This window comes from Balaenoptera musculus, chromosome 2 (genome assembly GCF_009873245.2).
Source record: "Balaenoptera musculus isolate JJ_BM4_2016_0621 chromosome 2, mBalMus1.pri.v3, whole genome shotgun sequence".
NCBI lineage: Eukaryota > Metazoa > Chordata > Mammalia > Artiodactyla > Balaenopteridae > Balaenoptera > Balaenoptera musculus.
The window spans coordinates 1,981,084-1,987,083 of NC_045786.1; the positions used below are offsets into that span (position 1 = coordinate 1,981,084).

Consider the following 6,000-nt stretch of genomic DNA (forward strand, 5'->3'; position numbering starts at 1 on the left):
GCAAACAAACGCCTTATTTCATTCTGAAAACCGTCCTAAGAACAAATCCTAAACATTGTGAAAGACTTGAGGGACAGTATCTAATTCTCAAGAAGAAAAGGAGAGTCTTTGGAATTTGCTTTTCCTTTTATCTTATCTTCTTTCTTTTTTTCTGTTTTTTAATGCCTATGCCCTCAGAATCTTCACCCAGAAAAGAATGACAAACCTCTCCTGCTGACACCTCACCTTTTCCAGGTCACTTTCCTCCACTCTGGGTGGTCCTACAGGACAGAAACGTGCTCCACCGTTTCTGGGACAGAACTCATCTTTCTGAGTAAACTCAGTCCCTCTCTGTCACACGAGCGCTGCTTTTGTAAACTTTATGGTACAGATATGCACATATTTCCTGCTGATTTTTAAGAACAGACTTAGTGAACGTAGAGCAATGAATTCAACCACTGGCGCTTGGCAATACAAACTCACACCCGGGTCACGTATGGCATTAACTCCACACCCCAGGTTGGGGTCAGAACCCGGGGACCACGTGGTGACATACGTGAGCTGCACCAACCAACTGACAAAAGGGTATCGTCAGGGCCAACGTACCCAGTGGGGACAGTGTCCAGGGCCCATAGTACTTTTGTGTGCACAAAAATGTCCTGATTTCATTTAAAACCAGAAGAAAAAAATACACAATTTTAGGCCCAATGAGAAGTTAATAGATATTATCAATATATTCGTCTTTATACCCAAACAGTTATAAAATGTAATCTTTTTAATGAAGGAAGGTCCTTTGAAGGCCAAAGAGCCCAGGGCCGTCGGTATTGTTCAGGGTTAGTGATGAATAATGCAATAATAAAGTTGCATATTTATTATCTCTGATCAGGAGAGGATTTGCTAGAGGCAGAACATTTTAATAACGTTATTTTTTAAAAAGTCACTTTGAGAGAGACGATTGGCCACCTGGGGAGAGGCTCGTTGTGGCTTCTTCACTGGAAGGAGAACTTTTTTCCTGATTCCCTCCATCAGTGTTCCCCCTGCCCATTTTTGGCATCACTGACGGGACTGCAGCAGTCTCCTTCCTCTCCGCGTCTCTCTCCTTCTCTGTTCCCTTCCTTCCTCCTGTCCTTTCACTTTATTCTCTCCCTCCCTCCTGGTTTCCCTCCTTCCCTGCTACTGTGGCATGCTTTTCCCTGTGCCTGAGGTGACACCGAAAGGGAAAACGCAGGCCCAGGAATCAGAATACACACACAAAGAAGGACGTTCTTGTGATGTAGCTGAGGTCCCAGAGAATGCATCTCCTATCCTTTTCATGTGCAAGGCAGTGTGTGTGTGTGTGTCTCTGCGTGTGTGTGTCTCTGTGTGTGTGCATGTGTGTGCATGTGTTTTTCTGTGTGTGTGTGCGCGTGTCTCTGTGTATGTGTGTGTGTCTCTGCGTGTGTGTGTGTGCGTGTGTCTCTGCGTGTGTGTGTGCATGTTTCTGTGTATGTGTGTGTGTCTCTGCATGTGTGTGCATGTGTCTGTGTGTGTGTTTCTCTGCGTGTGTGTGTGCGTGTGTCTCTGTGTATGTGTGTGTGTCTCTGCATGTGTGTGTGCGCGTCTCTGCGTGTGTGTGCATGTGTCTGTGCATGTGTGTCTCTGCGTGTGTGTACGCATGTGTGTGTTTAGCAGAATCCACCTGCTTCAGTCTCTCCAGAAGCCTTGCTATAAATTTTGTCACACCGCTTCCCTCCGAAATATCCTAAAAATATACTTCTGTGGTTTGACAGCAAGCTGAGAAACATGACAGCCAAGGACATGGAATTAATGGAAGTCATAAAGTTTTACCTCCACGACATGTGCTCTTGAGATCATGAAGCTGTAGTCAACGACAAGCAGCGACTGACTGCAAGCATGGGGTGAGGAAATTCGTCTCTGCGTTTTGCTCTAATCTTGGCTGCAAAGTGGGCATAGTAAAGCCTTTGTGGCAAAACTTGGAGTTTGTAAATAGACATGATTTAGACTTTTAAGAAAATGGGGTCGGGCAAGGGCTGGTTGCTGGGCGAAAAGAAGGTCCTTGCTAAGTTTTTAAGCCCCCGGATTTATGAAAATTCTGAAAGGTAACGTGGTCGGGTGGGAAGTTGAATCCATGTATCAACGCTGGCTCTGCACTTGCTACAGTATCAATGGCTTCCTGGGCATGGCCAGGCCCTGACCTCTTTTGGGGGTAGTGAAACTTCTGGAACTCAGCTTTCTCAACTCTGAAAGTGCACAGTGACCTAAAAGAGAAAGTTTGCACCTCTAAATTATTGTGACTAATAAGTTACATGGGTCTAATACAAAATAAACATATTTGATAATAATGTGATTCTAAAACAACCTTTTATTTCTTGTAACTACTTGATGTCAAGCAATTAAAAATTACATGACATGTAACATTATTTGGTATCTAAAATATCTGCTTACTTGAAAATGGGAGGAAAAAACAAAAATACAGGGGGAGAATGGAATAGGTGAAACACAGGGCATCTTTCAGGACGGTGAAACTATTCTATAGTGGTGGATACATTACGCTATTCATTTGTCAAAACTATCCTATTCATGGCACAGCGTTAACCTTAGTATATGCAAATTTAAAAAATCATTTAATAATAAGTTCCCACTGTAGAGCACAGGGAACTATATTCAATATCCTGTGATAAACCCTAATGGAAAAGGATATGAAAAAGAATGTATGTATATGTATAACTGAATCACATTGCTGTACAGCAGAAATTAACACAACATTGTAAATCAACTAGACTTCAATAAAATAAATTTTAAAAAATCATTTAGGAGGTCAGAGGATCCCAGGATGGAAGGCAGGCTGTGACAAAAGAATCTAACTGTGCTACAAATGTATGACACACCTTCCCTGGAGGGGGTTGGAGGAACGGTGATCAAGTAACTTTGGGAATGAGTGGAGACTCTAAGACTAAAGGCAAAAGGAGCTGCTCATAAGCACAGGACTCTAGGTGTAAAGTTGTCTCCCATGAGGATGTGGGTTAAGAATTCTGAAGCCACAAGATGTGTAAACTGGAACTGAATCGTGAGGTCAATGTCCAGGGGATGGCGGGAGCCAGGTTTCACACCGTTAGGTTGTAAGGTTACGGACCAGCAAGAAGCAGAGGCAAGAATAATCCAAGTAGTGTTGGATCAGAGGTGGAGACAGGGGGTAGCTTAATTTAGATACAGATGGTTACATGGTCAGGTTAGTACACACGCATAGATTCTTTGGCTCTGTTTGCTGGGAGGTCCTAGAAGAAATGACTCCCCAGGAATAACAAGCCCCCCACCAAGATCTAGTCTTGGTTTCTAATACCATTATCCGATAGAAGGGAGCAGGGCTTCTTGGAGAAACGGCTGTTTCTAGAAAGAGCTGGGGCAGGAAATATACAAGATGAGCTTAGAGCATTTTGGAGTGCTAACAAACAAGGGCGGGCTAAAGAAACAAAACTCCCCCAGAATAAGCCCACACACACACCAATGGGGGCTCATCTAAGGGACCCAGGAACTGCTGAAAGAGTTCCCAATGACCAAGGTTGAGTAATTTTAGCAACAAAATAAATAACGTACTATTGTATACACATATTTGTACAACGTAGAGTATAACTATTCATGAGTCCATCATGATATAAATTAATAATTGAATACATTTTTAAATTGAAGTATAGTTGATTTATAATGTCGTGTTAGTTTCAAGTGTACAGCACAGTGATTCAGTTATATATATATATATATATATTTTTTTTTTTTTCAGATTCTTTTCCCTTATAGGTAATTACAAAATCTGGAGTAGAGTTCCCTGTGCTACACAGGAAGACCTTGTTGGTTATCTATTTTATATACAGTCGTGTGTATATGTTAATCCCAAACCCCTAATTTACCCCTCTCCCCCAACACTTTTTTTTGTCACCATTTTCTTTTTTTTTTAATTGGGGCGTAGTTGTTTTACAATGTTGTGTTAGTTTCTACTGTACAGCAAAGTGGAGTAGAGTTCCCTGTGCTCTACAGCAGGTTCTCATTAGTTATCTCTTTTATGCATATTAGTGTACATAAGTCAATCCCAATCTCCCAGTTCATATCCCACCCCTCCTTCCCCACTTGGTGTCCATACATTTGTTCTCTACATCCATGTCTCTATTTCTGCCCTGCAAACCAGTTCATCTGTGCCATTTTTCTAGATTCCACATATATGCGTTAATATACGATATGTTTCTCTCTTTCTGACTTACTTCACTCTGTATGACAGTCTCTAGGTCCATCCACGTCTCTACAAATGACCCAATTTTGTTCCTTTTTATGGCTGAGTAATATTCCATTGTATATATGTGCCACATCTTCTTTATCCATTCGTCTGTTGATCCCAATACATTGTTTTAAACGGAGGAGAATAGACATGGTTCCCACGCAGAAGAATTCCAAATGACTCCTGTAGATACTGCCTTGTCAAGGAGGAACATCACTCCCATCCCTCAAGTGTGGGCTGTGACTTCATAGTGACTTCCCTCCAAGAGGACAGCATGGAAAGGGGAGCCCGCAAGAGTGGTTTTGCAATGGAGAAATCTGATAGCCACAACCTCAGCCAGGCGCTCAAGGTCAACAGCAACATAAATCACATTGATAGTACCTGCCCTCAGTGTGATGTGATGAGAAGGGCACTTGACTTCTGTGGTTTTCCTCCCCAGACGCAGAACCCCTGCCTAACCACAAGGAGAGCATCCAACAAACCCAAATAGAAGAACATTCCTTAAAATACTGGACCTGTACCCCTCAAAACTGTCAAGATCACCAAAAACAAGGAGACTCTGATGAGTCAAGAGGAATCTAAGGAGACAGGATTAAGTGTGACGTGGCGTCCTGGATGAGATCCTGGAACAGAAAGAGAGTGGGCGTTAGGTAAAAACTAAAGACATCTGAATAAAATCTGGACTTCAGTTAGTGATGTAACGATGCTGGTTCATTCACTGTGACAAATGTTAATAATTCTGTAAACCGGGTATGGGCACGTGGGGCTCTGGAGTATCTTTGCAACTTTTCTGGAAATTCAAAATTGTTCTAAAATGAAACGCTAATTTAAAAAATAAAAAGCAAGAATACTGCTTATCAATTCTCTTTCCAAAATCTGGAAATTCATCTGCGTCCTCCTTTCCTTGGTTCACAGGCCTCTGAGAGCTCTGGTTGGCTCTGGCCACTCCTTTCTTTCCAGAATTTCCCCTGCAGCCTTGGACTCTGCAGTAGCTCCTGTTCGACTGTAAATGACCTTTGTTGGGTGAATTTCTGAGATTTTTCACAGCACAAAGTGTCTTCTGACTATTTGTGATCATCCATGGGCATCCCCGCCCCCATCCCATCCGTATCGCATGGCCAAGGCCACCATGACCTCACTGACTAGGCGTTCGGGCCCAGCAGGCAGAGCTCACCACTGCCACGCACCACGCACCACGGCATATGGTTCCTTGCTCAGTACAATGGCCTGATTTTGTACATGGATGATCATAAAGCTATCCTTCAGGGGAAGTTTTATTGTTTGGATTCTTCTGGTGTTTGGGCCTTACTGTGGTTGCACGTGGCGTCATCTCGGATCTAGGGAGCGGAGTTGACCGTGCCCGCCTCGCTGGGTCGCTGAGAGACTACAGATGCTGAGGCAATGCCTGCCGAAAGTGCCACGGCTCTTGGCACGTACAGACTCACAGTAGATGCTCTGCCCTCTCTTCCCACCCTCCTGAGCACAGAGGGGTATGTGGCCCAGAACAGGGTTCCCCAAATTGTGTTCTGCCCATCACTTTTAGGACCCAAGATAACGTGTGTGAACACATACGTTTGGGAAATTCCTGCACCATACCCTTCTCTTGGAGTTTGCAATGTGCATTTTGGCCTGTTGGAGGCTCGGAGAAGCTTAATTTTCTTTAACTAAAATCCCCCAGACGCACTGAACTCTTACTGTGTGTGATGTATCCACCCCTGAACCAGTAGAAATCCTTGATCTAGTCAAGCACAGGA

At 43.5% G+C, this 6,000-nt stretch overlaps 1 long non-coding RNA gene across 1 annotated transcript in view; it reads left to right on the top strand.

Annotated features, from left to right (window-relative positions):
* LOC118891046 overlaps positions 1-4,727 on the top strand; it is a 98,346-nt gene extending 93,619 nt beyond the window's left edge. Inside the window, exons 6-7 of the long non-coding RNA XR_005018880.1 lie at positions 1,749-1,877; positions 4,686-4,727. This is a non-coding gene — a long non-coding RNA (uncharacterized LOC118891046). The remainder of the gene's footprint in view (positions 1-1,748; positions 1,878-4,685) is intronic.
* The last annotated feature ends 1,273 nt before the right edge of the window (positions 4,728-6,000 follow it).